Source organism: Bos taurus, chromosome X (assembly GCF_002263795.3).
Source record: "Bos taurus isolate L1 Dominette 01449 registration number 42190680 breed Hereford chromosome X, ARS-UCD2.0, whole genome shotgun sequence".
Lineage (NCBI taxonomy): Eukaryota > Metazoa > Chordata > Mammalia > Artiodactyla > Bovidae > Bos > Bos taurus.
Window position 1 is genome coordinate 97,355,502 of NC_037357.1, and position 15,805 is coordinate 97,371,306.

Consider the following 15,805-nt stretch of genomic DNA (forward strand, 5'->3'; position numbering starts at 1 on the left):
ATATGAAGATGTACCTTATCAGAAAATTTTGAAATATCTCTTTATCTTTACTGATATTTCAAAATTATACATATATAATTTTGTATATGTGTATAATTTTGTGCATATATATGCATATACACACATACATCAAATAAAAGTTTGCCTTCTCTATAATGAAAGAGGAATAATAAAATAATGATATACCACTATTCATCTTTTTTAAATTACTAAAAGTTGAAGGCAGATAATTATATTCAATATTGCTGACAGCTGAGAAAAGAATTCTCCCACTTGCAGTAGAAATGTGAATATGTACACTCTTTAACACTGTGATCCAAAAGCCTTTGATTCAGTCATTTCCCTTATAGGAAAGTATTTTCAAGGAAAACCTGGAGGCAGGGGCCCTGAACAATAGGCTAGACTGAATGGAAGACTGGAGGCAGTGGGCGGGGCCACAGGGAGGGAGGGGCTGGAGCAGAGAATGAAGAATGCAGAGCCTCCACTGTGACGTTTGGGACTGTGCTAAAATGCCCAAGTGAAACTAGGGCCTAAGCGGAGGTGGCACGCCACAGCAATGCTGTGGCAGAGAAGTCTCTGCAGCAGTCTCTTTAGGGGCCCTAAGAGCCTTTATCTATGGGGCCCTTGAACAGTCGGAATCTGCAATGCAGGGAATCTGGCACAGGGGAACTGCAGCAGCCAGAAGCCCAGGCAGGCCCCAGTTATGTGTCTGGAAGCCGTAAACGCAAACAGAGCACCGGTCCCAGCTTAGGCCCAGAGTCTGAGATGAGTCACAACCAGGAGGAGGATCTACAGCAAGTCGTCTGTACAAGACAGGGTAAAAAAGTTAAGATCAAATCTGAGTATGCTTACCAAACTTTATTTTTAAATGGCGAAACCAGTGACATTAAAATCCGTGCTCTGGGGAAAGTGTGGTGTTTACACAAAAGGTTTTTATGTCAGTCGGACTACTTTGCTACAATGTTTAGAGATTCTGGGAAAGAATGTCACAAAGATATTATTGACCTGGAGATTAATGACCAGAATATAAATGTAGAATCTTTGCAATTTGTATTAGGCTCGTTGTATAGGAATGAATATGTCTTAATTAAGCCCCTTCAAGTTCCAAGAGTTTTGGCAACCGCGTGCCTGCTTCAAGTAGAGGACTTAATTCAGCAGTGTGATAAGACCATGAAGGAAACAATTAATGTGAAAACTGTATGTAGCTTCTATGTGGCAGCAGAGACCTATGGGTTACATTCTGTAAAGACAGGGTGCTTTGAATGGCTTCTCCACAATCTGATGACTCATCCAAGTGTTGAACTTTACAAGAAACTCAGTACAGATCTTATGAATCTGGTCATTTCTTCTTCTAATTTATTCGTAATGCAAAAGGAAATCGATATATATACTACACTCAAACAGTGGATGTTCCTCCGCCTTAACCCAGGTTGGAAAGGCACAATGAAACAGCTTTTAGTTAATGCAAACAACTGGTTTTCCAGGCACAAGGAACATGATGGTAGCATTTCCTTTCTTGAAACTAAACAAGGCATAGTATTTCAACCAGTATTTAAAAATTTGAGGTTTCAGCATATCATTTGTGACCTGGCCTCCACAAAAGTTATTGAACAAGATGCTCTAATACCTTCAGAATGGTTATCGTGTGTTTATAAACGACAATGGTATACCTTGCTTAGAGCACAACAATACAGGGAAATTGGTCCTAGAGACATCACTGAAACCGAACTTGAAGAATATAGCATGAGATGTGGCAAAAGGATTGTCAGAGATGGAACCTATGCCTGGAAGTGGTCCGGTTACAATTTCGGTGTTCATTTGTATGTCGTCTTCACCAGCCATTTTATAATTTTCAAACGACATGCTTTCAGTCAGCCATATGATGGCTCCATCTGTTTACAACCTCAAAGAAATATTGCATTCAGATTAACTTTGGTATATTTTGGTTCTAGTGGAAAACTGAGCTTCAGGAAAACAACTGGTTATAAAATCCTTACCTTTGAAAAGGATGAGGAACAAATGGTAATGAAACTGGATAGCGTAGCTTTGAGCTTCCCTTTATATATATTCTGCAACTTCCTGTTTATATCATTAGAAAATCCAGGAAATTGATGATATTGTCAATTAGGCTAGCTTAGCCTTTTGAAAATTTCTGGTGTCTCATTTCATTTAATGGCCTACTGTTAAACACAATAAAGATGAACAATAGCAAAAGAAAATAATCTTTTGAATGTAGAAACTATCATAAATTACTCTCTTCATTTTATTTCTATGTATCTGTGAAGAAAAAGTTCAATTCCAAGAAAATATCTGTGAAACCAAATAGTCAGTGATGAAACCAAAAAGACACCTTTTGCTTTTCATTTACTATTCAACAGGCATGCTCCAAATGGAAACAATGGATTGTATGTCCAAGAACCAAAAAGAAATTAACTTGCTGCATAAATTTTACTCTAACCAATATTGAGACAGAATAAAGAATTCTCTTCCTTGCGGAAATGATTGTGCAAATGTGGCTTTATTTGAAGCACTGTATTATAGGAGAAAATAAATCATGAAGTAAAACCTGAGATTAGAGATTCTTTTTTGGTTTCTGTAATATAGAGTTACAAATTATCAGACAATGTCAGGTTATACAATGTGACATACTATACATGTATCATATGTTAATATAATAATACATACTATATATCATTATATATATTAATTACATAATATATAAAAATGTAGTACTAGTCACTTTTCACTTTCATGTACTGGAGAAGGAAATGGCAACCCACTCCATTTTTCTTGCCTGGAGAATCCCAGGGACGGGGGAGCCTGGTGGGCTGCCGTCTATGGGGTCGCGCAGAGTCGGACACGACTGAAGCGACTTAGAAGAAGAAGAAGAAGTTCATATAATTTTATGTATTATGTTAAATACATACAAATAACATTATATATGTATATATACGTATATGCCCATATATATTTATAAGTTTGTAAAGACCAAAGGGAAATAATTTTTGAAATGGCTAACTAGGCACTATAGACTAAAATGGATTTCCACAAACATCATTTATTCCTATGAATATGTAGATATCAGTAATCTCAAAGTATCTTCTTCATTCTTTCTGTTTGTTTTTATATTGGACATACTTCTCATTTTTGCCAGAACTCATTCTTTGCAGGATATTCGGGCTTCCCTGATAGCTCAGTTGGTAAAGAATCTGTCTGCAATGCAGGATACCTGGGTTCGATCCCTGGGTTGGGAAGATGCCCTGGAGAAAGGCAAGATTACCCATTTTAGGCCAGGGTATTTAATGTAACATTTATTTCAAAATAGAAGCCAATAGCATAAAAAATTATTTCATTATAAATATGTCTTCTAAACAATTCCTGAGCTAGGAAGAGAAGGCCCAGTCAGTCTGTCCAGCTGACTAGTGCAACATTCAAATATTCATTTAATACTTGAATGTCAAATGTTAATATTTGAATATATAATATTTATTTAATATTTGAATATTTATGCAAATGTTTTTATATTGCTTTTAATATAACTGCCTTTTTCTATGAACACACATATTGATTATATCTCTTCTTGAGTACCAAGCATGCAATTGAGAGTAATTTTCTTTAATGTGCTTTCTACAGCTCTTTTTTAACTTTTGTTTACCAGGCCTTACTCTTTCTCAGGTGGGTTCAAGGGCGATGATGATGTTTTTGTGAACACCCATCATCTCCTGAATTACTTGAATAGCTTATCCAGGAACAAAGCCAAAGATTTGTTTATTGGTGATGTGATTCATAATGCTGGACCTCATCGGGATAAGAACCTCAAGTACTACATCCCAGAAGTTGTTTACACTGGCGTCTACCCGCCTTATGCAGGAGGAGGCGAATTCCTCTACTCCGGCCACCTGGCCCTGAGACTGTACAATGTGACTGACCGGGTCCTTCTCTATCCCATCGATGATGTTTATACTGGAATGTGCCTTCGGAAACTCGGCCTCGCTCCAGAGAGACACAAAGGCTTCAGGACATTTGATATAGAAGAGAAAAGCAGGAGTAACATTTGTTCCTATGTAGATTTGATGTTGGTACATAGTAGAAAACCTCAAGAGATGATTGATATTGGTCTCGGTTGGCAGAGTGCTCATTTAAAATGCTGAATTATGTGCAAACTACATTTTACACAGAAGTGTATCTCAAATAGTTCCCATTTGTGTTCTCTTCCATTAGAGGTCATTTCTATGTAAAACCATCAAAATTGCCTTTATAGGTCATGTCCATTTGACGGCCTCTAAACCCTTCAGTTCAGACGGTAAAGCATCTGCCTGCAATGCGGGAGAGCTGGGTTCGATCCCTGGGTCAGGAATATCCCCTAGAGAAGGAAATGGCAACCCACTCCAGTATTCTTGCCTGGAGAGTCCCATGTACGGAGGAGCCTGGGGGGCTACAGTCCATGGGGTCGCAAAGAGTCGGACACGACTGAGCGACTTCACTCACTCACTCATATTCTACAAGGCATACGAATCTTGAAGTTAATTATATCATGATTATTAATAACATATATTTGAAGTTTATTTAGAATGAGAAAGTGAATTGACAGTAATCTGATTAATCAGTATTTGCATAATAATTTTGTATTATTTCAGGTTACCATTTTCTTGGGTATTGTTCTCATGCTACTGAGGGCAAAGTGAAGTTCTTCATATCCTTAAAAGTTCTTTCTAGCAAACATTTTATCTAATCTGTCTTCTTTTCACATTTCTTTTTTTCAATTTTTAATATTTTTTTAAATTGAAGTATAAGAGCTTTACAATGTTGTGTTAGTTTCTGCTGTACACCAGTGTGAATCAGCTATGTGTGCAAATATGTGCCCTCCCTCCTTGAACCTCACTCCCACCCACTCCATCCTCTGCCTCTTGGTCATCAAAGAGCACTGAGCTGAGCTCCCTGTGCTACACAGTAGCTTCCCGATAGCTATCTATTTTACACATGGTAGTGTATATATGTAAATCTTAATCTCCCAATTTGTCTCACCTTCCCCTTTCCTGCCTTTGTCCACGTGTTCATTCTCTAGGTCTGCATCTCTATTCCTGCCCTGCAAATAGTTTCATCTGTAAGATTTTTCTAGATTCTAGAAAAATTACATTTTGTAATATAGAAAATAGATCAAAAATAACATTTTCTAGCTAAAAGCATTAAAATAATATATTTGTTTTTATCTTTCTGACTTAATTTACTCTTTGTGACAGACTCTAGGTTCATGCCCATCACTGTGAATGACTCAGTTTTGTTCCTTTTATGGCTTAGTAACATTCCATTGCATATATGTATCATATCTTCTTTATCCAGTCATCTGTCAGTGGACACCTAAGTTGCTTCCATGTCCTGACTATTGTAAATAGTGCTGCAATTAACACTGGGGTACATGTGTATTTTAGAATTACAGCTTTCTGGGGCTAATGGAATTGCTGGGTCATATGGTAGTTTTATTGCTAGTTTTGTAAGAAACCTCCATACTGTTCTCCATAGTGTTTGTATCAATTTACACCAACAATGAAAGCAGCTTCCCTTTTCTCCATATCCTCTCTAGCATTTATTGTTTGTAGATATTTTGATGATGGCCATTCTGACTTCTGTGAAATGGTACCTCATTGGAGTTTTAACTTACATTTCTCTAATAATGATAAATGTTGAGCATCTTTTCATGTGTTGGCCATCTGTATGTCTTCTTTGGAGAAGTGTCTGTTGATGTCTTCTGATCAGTTTTGATTAGATTTTTAGTGTTTTTTATATTGAGCTGCATGAGCTGCTTGTATATTTTTAAGATTAATCCTTTGTCAGTTTCTTCATTTGCAATTATTTTTCTCCCTTTCTGAGGGCTGTTTTTTCAACTTGTTTATAGTTTCCTTTGCTCTGAAAATGCTTTTACATTTTATTAGCTTCAAATTTATTTTTTATTTTAATTACTGTTAGAGGAGGGTCACAAAGGATCTTGCTGCCATTTATGTCAAAGAGTGTACTACTTATGTTTTCTTCTAAAAGTTTTATAATATTTGGCCTTACATTTCAGTCTTTAATCCATTTTGACTTGTTTTTGTGTATAGTGTTAGGAAGTGTTCTAATTTAATTCTTTGACATGCACCTGTACACACAGGAACCTGGAATGTTAAGTGCATGAATCAAGGCAAATTGGAAGTAGTCAAACAGGAGATGGCAAGAGTGAATGTCGACATTTTAGGAATTAGCAAACTAAAATAGGAATGGGTGAATTTAACTCACATCACCATTATATCTACTACTGTGGGCAAGAATCCCTTAGAAGAAATGGAGTAGCCATCCACATCACCATTATATCTACTACTGTGGGCAAGAATCCCTTAGAATAAATGGAATAGCCATCATACTCAACAAAAGAGTCCAAAATGCAGTACTTGGATGCAATCTCAAAAACGACAGAATGATCTCTGTTCATTTCCAAGGCAAACCATTCAATAGCATGGTAATCCAAGTCTATGCCCTGACCAGTAATGCTGAAGAAGCTGAAGTTGATTAGAACTAACACCCCCCCAAAAAATGTCCTTCTCAACATAGGGGACTGGAATGCAAAAGTAGGAAGTCAAGAAGCACCTGGAGTAACAGGCAAATTTGGCCTTGGAATACAGAATGAAGCAGGGCAAAGGCTAATAAAGTTTTGTGAAGAGAATGCACTAATCATGGCAAACACCCTCTTCCAACAACAAAAGGGAACACTCTACACATGGACATCACCAGATGGCCAATACCAAAATCAGATTGATTATATTCTTTGCAGCCAAAGACGGAGAAGCTCTATACAGTCAGCAAAAACAAGACCAGGAACTGCCTGTGGCTCAGATCATGAACTCCTTTTTGCCAAATTCAGACTTAAATTGAAGAAATTGGCTTAAATTGAAATTCAGACTTAAATTGAAGAAAGTAGGGAAAACCACTAGACCATTCAGGTATGACCTAATCAAATCCCTTATGATTATACAGTGGAAGTGAGAAATAAATTTCAGGGACTAGATCTGATAAAGTGACTGATGAACTATGGACAGAGGTTTGTGATACTGTACAGGAGACACGGATCAAGACCATCCTCAAGAAAAAGAAATGCAAAAAATCAAAATGGCTGTCTGAGGAGGCATTGCAAATAGCTGTGAAAAGAAGAGAAGCCAAAAGCAAAGGAAAAAAGGAAAGATATACCCACTTGAATGCTGAGTTCCAAAGAGTAGCAAGGAGAGATAAGAAAGCCTTCTTCAGTGATCAGTGCAAAGAAATAGAGGAAAACAATGGAAGGGGAAAGACTAGAGATCTCTTCAAGAAAATCAGAGATACCAAGGGAACATTTCATGCGAAGATGGGCTCAATTAAGGACAGAAATGGTATGGACCTAAAAGAAGCAGAAGATTTTAGGAAGAGGTGGCAACAATACACAGAAGAACTATACAAAAAAGATCTTCACGACCCAGATAATCACAATGGTGTGATCACTCAGCTAGAGCCAGACATCCTGGAATATGAAGTCAAGTGGGCCTTAGGAAGCATCACTATGAAGGAATTGGAGGTGATGGAATTCCAGTGGAGGTGATGGATTTCCAGTTGAGCTATTTCAAATCCTAACAGATGATGCTGTGAAAGTGCTGCACTCAATATGCCAGCAAATCCGGAAAACTCAGCAGTGGCCACAGGACTGGAAAAGGTCAGTTTTCATTCCAATCCCAAAGAAAGGCAATGCCAAAGAATGCTCAAACTACCACACAACTGCACTCATCTCAAAGGCTAGTAAAGCAATGCTCAAAATTCTCCAAGCCAGGCTTCAGCAATACGTGAACTGTGAACTTCCAGATGTTCAAGCTGGATTTAGAAAAGGCAGAGGAATCAGGGATCAAATTGCCAACATCTGCTGGATCATCAAAAAAGCAAGAGAGTTCCAGAAAAACATCTCTTTCTGCTTTATTGACTATGCCAAAGCCTTTGACTGTGTGGATCACAATAAACTGTGGAAAATTCTGAAAGAGATGGGAATACCAGACCACCTGACCTGCCTCTTTAGAAACCTGTATGCAGGTCAGGAAGCAACAGTTAGAACTGGACATGGAACAACAGACTGGTTCCAAATAGGAAAAGGAGTATGTCAAGGCTGTATATTGTCACTGTGCTTATTTAACTTATATGCAGAGTAAATCATGAGAAACGCTGGGCTGGAGGAAGCACAAGCTGGAATCAAGATTGCAGGGAGAAATATCAATAACCTCAGATATGCAGATGACACCACCCTTATGACAGAAAGTGAAGAACTAAGAGCCACTTGATAAAAGTGAAAGAGGAGAGTGAAAAAAATTGTCTTAAAGCTTAACATTCACAAAACTAAGATCATGGCATCCAGACCCATCACTTCATGGCAAATAGATAAGGAAACACTAGAAACTGTGAGAGACTATTTTTTAGGGCTTCAAAATCACTGCAGATGGTGACTGCAGCCATGAAATTAATACCCTTACTCCTTGTAAGGAAAGTTATGACCAACCTAGACAGCATATTAAAAATCAGAGACATTACTTTGCCAAAAAGGTCTGTCTAGTCAAGGTTATGGTTTTTCCAGTAGTCATATATGTATGTGAGTGTTGAACTACAAAGAAAGCTGATCGCTGAAGAATTGACACTTTTGAACTGTGGTGTTGGAGAAGACTCTTGAGAGTCCCTTGGACTGTAAGGAGATCCAACCAGTCCATCCTAAAGGAGATCAGTCCTGAATGTTCATTGGGGACTGATGCTGAAGCTGAAACTCCAATACTTTGGCCACCTGATGCGAAGAACTGTCCCTTTGGAAAAGACCCTGATGCTGGGAAAGATTGAAGGCGGGAAGAGAAGGGACGGGATGACTGAGGATGAGATGGTTGGATGGCATCACCGACTCAGTGGACATGAGTTTGAGTCAACTCCGGGAGTTGGTGATGGACAGTGAGGCCTGGCGTGCTGCAGTTCATGGGGTCACAAAGAGTTGGACACAACTGAGCGACTGAACTGAACTCTACAGTTTTCCAAGCACAACTTATTGAAGAGGCTGTCTTTTCTCCATTGTTTATTCTTGCCTCTTTTTTCAAAGACTAGGTGCCCCTAGGATGGGTTTTTCTTTGGGCTTCCTAGCCTATTCCACTCACCTATTTTTCTGTTTTTATGCCTGTCACAGTCTGTCTTTCTGATTGCTGCTTTGTAGTATAGTCTGAAGTCAAGATGCTTGATTCTTTGGGCTCCATTTTTCACTCTCAATAATGCTTTGGCTATTTGGGGTCTTTAATATTACCATACAAACTGTGGAATTTTTTGTTGTTGTTCTGTGGAAAATGTCATTGGTTATTTAATAGGGATGGCATTAAATCTCAAGACTGTTTGGGATAGTATACTTATTTACATAATATTGATTCATTCAATCCAGGAACATGATATTATCTCTTCATCTCCATTATCTCTCTGTATCTGTCATCTTTGATTTCTTTCATTAGCATCTTCTAGTTTCTGCATATAGGTCTTTTGTATCCTTTGTTGCTGCTCAATCATGTCTAACTCTTTGTGACCTCATGGACTGAATCACACCAGGCTGCCCTGTCCTTCACTAACTCCTAGAGTTTGCCCAAACTTGTTTCCATTGAGTGAATGATACCATCCAACCGTCTCATCCTCTGTCACCCTCTCTGGCTGCCCTCAGTCTTTCCAAGTATCAGGGTCTTTTCCAATGATTTGGCCCTTTGCATCAGTTAGCCAAAGAATTGGAGCTTCAGTATCAATCCTTCCAATAAATATTCAAGGTTTATTTCCTTTAGGATTGACTGATTTGACCTCCTTGCTGCCCAAGGGACTCAAGAGTCTCCTCCAGCACCACAGTTTGAAAGCATCAATGCTTTGACGCTCAGGCTTCTTTATGGTTCAATTCTCACATCTGTATATGACAACAGAAGTCCCTGGAAAAACCATAGCTTTGACTATATGGGCCTTTGTTGGTAAAGTGATGTCTCTGCTTTATAATACACTGTCTAGATTTGTCATAGTTACTCTTCCATGGAACAAATATCTTAATTTCATGGATGCAGTCACCCTCCAAAGTGATTTGAGAGCCCAAGAAAATAAAGTCTGTCACTGTTGCCATTGTTTCCCCATCTATTTGCCATGAAGTGATGGGACTGGATGACATGATCATAGTTTTTTTGAATGTTGAATTTTAAGTCAGCTTTTTCACTCTCCTCTTTCACCTTCTTCAAGAGGCTCTTTAGTTCCTCTTCACATTCTGCCACTAAGGTGGTGTCATCTGCATATCTGAGGTCACTGATATTTCTCCCAACAGTCTTAATTCCAGCTTGTGATTCATCCTGCCCAGCATCTCACCTGATGTACTCTGGATATAAATTTATAAGCAAGGTGACAATATACATAGCAAGGTTTAATACTAGATATTTTATTCTTTTGTTGCAATGGTGAATGGTATTGTGTCCTCATTTCTCTTTCTGATTTTTCATTGTTAATGTATTGGAATGCAAGGGATTCCTGTGTATTAATTTTATATCCTGCAACATTACTAAATTCATTAATTGGTTCTAGTAGTTTTCTGGTGCCATGTTTAGGATTTTCTACATATAGTATCATGTCATCTGCAAACAGTGAGAGTTTTACTTCTTTTCCAATATGGATTACTTTGATTTTTCTTCTCTGATTGTCATGTCTAGGACATACAAAACTATGTTGAATAATAATGGCAAGAGTGGACACCCTTCTCTTGTTTCTGATCTTAGAGGAAATGTTTTCAGTTTGTCACTATTGAGAATAATGTTTGCTGTGGGATTGTTGAATATGGCCTTTATTATGTTGAGGTAGGTTCCTTCTATGCCCATTTTCTGGAGAGTTTTTCATAAAATTGGTATTCAACCTTACCTAAAATTCTTCTGCTTTTATTAATATTATCATATGGGCTTTAACATTCAATTTATTAATATGGTGTATAACATTGTTTGATTTGCATATATTAAAGAATCCTTGCATCCCTGGTTAAACCTCACTTGATCATGATGTATGATTTTTTAATGTGTTCTTGTGTTCTGTTTGCTAGTATTTGGTTGAGGATCATTGCATCTATGTTCATCTGTGATATTAGCCTCCAATTTTCTTTCTTTGTGATGTGCTTGTCTGGTTTTGGTATCAGGGTGATGGTGGCCTCATAGAATATGTTTGGGAGTGTTCCTACTTCTGCATGTTTGAAAGTTTTTGAGCAGTATAGGTGTTAGCGCCTCTCTAAACATTTTGTAGAACTTACCTGTGAATCCATCTGGCCCTGGACTTTAGTATGTTGGAAGATTTTTTGTCATTGTTTGGATTTTAGTGTCTGTAGTTGATCTGTTCATATTTTTATTTCATTCTGGTCCAGTCTTCAAAAGTTTCACTTTTCTTAGAATTTGTCCATTTCTCCCAGATTGTCCATTTTATCGGTATATTAGTTCAGTTCAGTTGCTCTGTCATGTCCGACTCTTTGCAACCCCAAGAACTGCAGCACGCCAGGCCTCCCTGTCCATCACCAATTCCTGGAGTTCACTCAAACTCATGTCCATCGAGTCAGTGATGCCATCCAGCCATCTCATCCTCTGTTGTCCCCTTCTCCTCCTGCCCCCAATCCCTCCCAGCATCAGAGTCTTTTCCAATGAGTCAACTCTTCACATGAGGTGGCCAAAGTATTGGTATAGGTGCTCATAATAGTCTCTTATGAGCCTTTGTATTTCTGCAGTTTCTGGTCTAATGTGTCATTTAAGGTTTGAGTTTCCTTATTAAATATCCATCTGCATTGGTGGAAGTGGGGTGTTAAAGTCCTTTACTACTATTGTGTTACCGTCAATTTCCCATTTTATGTCTGTTAGCATTCACCTTATGTACTGAGGTGCTCACATGCTGGGTGCATAAATATTTACAATTGTTATATCTTCTTGGATTGATCCCTTGATCATTATATAGTGCTCTTCCTTTTCTCTTGTAATAGTTTTTATTTTTATTTTAATGACTATTTTGTCTGATGTGAGTATTGCTACTCCTGCTTTCTTTTGATTTCCATTGTAATGGAATCCTTTTTCCCATCTCCTCACTTTCAGTTTGTATGTGTCTCTATGTCTAAAGTGTGTATCCCACAGAAATGATGCATAGGGGTATTGTTTTTCTATTCATTCAACCAGTCTGTTTATTTTGGTTAGAACATTTAATCCATTTACATTTAAGGTAATTATTGATACATGTGTTCATGTAACCATTTTCTTTATTGTTTTCAGTTTCCTTTTATAGGTCCTCTCCTTCTCTTGTTTTTTTCTGCCTAGACAAATTTCTTTAGCATTTATTGTAAAGCACATTCTGTGGAGCTGAGTTTTCTTAGGTTTTTCTTATCTGTAATACTTTTGATTTCTCTGTTGAATCTAAATGAGATCCTTTCTAAGTAGACTAATCTTGGTTGTAGGTTTTTCCCTTTTGTCACTTCCACTCCCTTCTGGCCTGCCAATGTTATGCTGAAAGATCAGGTCTTAACTTTATTGGGTTTCCCTTCTATCTTACTTGCTGCTTTTCCTTTGCTGTTTTTAATATTTTTTCTGTATTTAGTTTTGTTAGGTTCAGTAATATTTGTCTTGGTGTGTTTCTCTTACTGTTTATCCTATATGGTCACTTTGAATTTATGAACTTGACAATTTCCTTTCCCATGTTAGGCAAGTTTTCAGCTATGGTCTCTTCAAATATTTTTTCAGACCCTTCTATTTCTCTTCTTTTTCTAGTATTCCTATAGTTCAAAACTTGGTGACTTAAATGTTGTCTCAAAGGTCTCTGAGAATATCCTCATTTCTTTTCATTATTTTTTTCTTTATTCTGCTCCTTGGCAGTTATTTCCACCATTCTGTCTTTCAACTCACTTATGTGTTCTTCTGCCTCATTTATTCTGCTATTGGTTCCTTCTAGTATATTTTTAATTTCAGTTATTGTGTTGTTCATCCCTTTTTTTCTTCACTTCTCCTAGGTAATTTTATGTTTTTTCTCTTTATTTTTGTTTTTTGCATTTTCTCCATTCTATATCTGAGATTTTGGATCATCTATAATATGATTACTCTGAATTATTTTTCAGGCAGATTGCCTAATTCCTCTTCCTTTACTTGGTCTTATCATTTTTTACCTTGATTCTTTGTCCACATGATATCCTTCTATATTTTCACTTTGTCTACCTTCTTGTGCTTCAGGTCTTCTTTCCCCAGGCTTCATGGCCATAGTTCTTCTGGCTTCTGGTCTCTGCTCCAGGTGGGTGAGGTTGGTCCTGTGACTTGTGTAGATTTTGTTATGGAAGGGACTAGTGCCTACTTTCTGGTGGGTGGAGTTGAGTCTTTTTCCTCTGATAGGCAGGTCCATGTCAGGTTGTGTATTTGGGGTATCTGTTAGCTTACTTTGACTTTAGGCAGCCTGTCTGCTAATGGTTGGGTTTGTGCTCCTGTCCTGCTTTTTCTTGACATGAGCTATCCATCACTATTTGTTTTAGGCAGTTGGGAGGAGCAAGATCTTGGATTCAGATGATGGTGTTTGTGGGAGCTATCACGGATAAATATTCCCTGGGGCCAGGAATCATCTTGCTGTCCAGTATTCAGGATTCAGTGCTGTAACCCTAGACATGCAGGCCTGATTTCAGGTCAGGGAACCAAGACCCCGAATGTCACTCATCACAGCAATAGGGAGATTAAAGAAAAAATGGCAGGCAAATGGTAAAAGTAAAATCAAACAAAAACAAGATTTGAAAAAAGTACATACACACACACACAGGAAACAAATATAGAACTAAAAAACAAAAGTAAGAAAACAAGAAGACAAACAAAAGCAACCAAAAATTAAATCAATTATAAACAAAACTAATAAAAACTCAAAACAGAAAACAAAACCAGAGTGCCAAATAAAGAATAAAGCCAAGAAAACAAATCAGATAAAAATGATTGAAAAGAAAGAAAAAATCAGAACATAAAAGCAAATTTAAAATAGAACTATAATAACATTATATATGCATGTGTATATGCTCAGTTGCTTCACTCCGTATTCCAAGGCCAAATTTGCTTGTTACTCCAGGTGTTTCTTGACTTCCTACTTTTGCATTCCAGTCCCCTATAATGAAAAGGACATCTTTTTTGGGTGTTAGTTCTAAAGGTCTGAGGTTCGTGACATTGTACAGGAGACAGGGATCAAGACCATCCCCATGGAAAAGAAATGCAAAAAAATCAAAATGGCTGTCTGGGGAGGCCTTACAAATAGCTGAGAAAAGAAGAGAAGTGAAAAGCAAAGGAGAAAAGGAAAGATATAAGCATCTGAATGCAGAGTTCCAAAGAATAGCAAGAAGAGATAAGAAAGCCTTCCTCAGTGATCAATGCAAAGAATCAGAGGAAAACAATGGAAGGGGAAAGACTAGAGATCTCTTCAAGAAAATTAGAAATACCAAGGGAATATTTTATGCAAAGATGGGCTCAATAAAGGACAGAAATGGTATGGACCTAACAGAAGCAGAAGATATTAAGAAGAGGTGGCAAGAATACACAGAAGAACTGTACAAAAAAGATCTTCATGACCCAGATAATCACAATGGTATGATCACTCACCTAGAGCCAGATATCCTGGAATGTGAAGTCAAGTGGGCCTTAGAAAGCATCAATACGAACAAAGCTAGTGGAGGTGATGGAATTCCAGTTGAGCTATTTCAAACCCTAAAAGATGATGCTGTGAAAGTGCTGCACTCAATATGCTAGCAAATCCGGAAAACTCAGCAGTGGCCATAGGACTGGAAAAGGTCAGTTTTCATTCCAATCCCAAAGAAAGGCAATTCCAAAGAATGCTCAAACTACTGCACAATGCACTCATCTCACACGCTAGTAAAGTAATGCTCAAAATTCTCCAAGCCAGGCTTCAGCAATACATGAACTGTGAACTTCCAGATGTTCAAGCTGGTTTTAGAAAAGGCAGAGGAACCAGAGATCAAATTGCCAACATCTGCTGGATCATCAAAAAAGCAATAGAGTTCCAGAAAAACATCTCTTTCTGCTTTATTGACTATGCCAAAGCCTTTGACTCTGTGGATCACAATCAACTGTGGAAAATTCTGAAAGAGATGGGAATACCAGACCACCTGACCTGCCTCTTGAGAAATATGTATGCAGGTCAGGAAGCAACAGTTAGCACTGGACATGGAACAACAGACTGGTTCCAAATAGGAAAAGGAGTACGTCAAGGCTGTATACTGTCACCCTGCTAATTTAACTTATATGCAGAGTACATCATGAGAAATGCTGGGCTGGAAGAAGCACAAGCTGGAATCAAGATTGCTGGGAGAAATATCAATAACCTCAGATATGCAGATGACACCACCCTTATGGCAGAAAGTGAAGAGGAACTGAAAAGCCTCTTGATGAAAGTGAAAGAGGAGAGTGAAAAAGTTGGCTTAAAGCTCAACATTCAGAAAACAAAGATCATGGGATCTGGTCCCATCACTTCATGGGAAATAGCTGGGGAAACTGTGGAAACAGTGTCAGACTTTATTTTTTGGGGCTCCAAAATCACTGCAGATGGTGACTGCAGCCACGAAAATAAAAGAAGCTTACTCCTTGGAATAAAAGTTATGACCAAAGTAGATAGCATATTTTGAAAAGCAGAGACATTACTTTGCCAACAAAGGTCCATCTAGTCATGGCTATGGTTTTTCCTGTGGTCATGTATGGATGTGAGAGTTGGACTGTGAAGAAGGCTGAGTGCTGAAGAA

At 38.0% G+C, this 15,805-nt stretch overlaps 1 pseudogene; it reads left to right on the plus strand.

The window, feature by feature from the left end:
• The first annotated feature begins 300 nt into the window (after nucleotides 1-300).
• Nucleotides 301-2,577, plus strand: LOC618014 (germ cell-less, spermatogenesis associated 1 pseudogene; annotated as a pseudogene).
• Nucleotides 2,578-15,805: the final 13,228 nt, after the last annotated feature.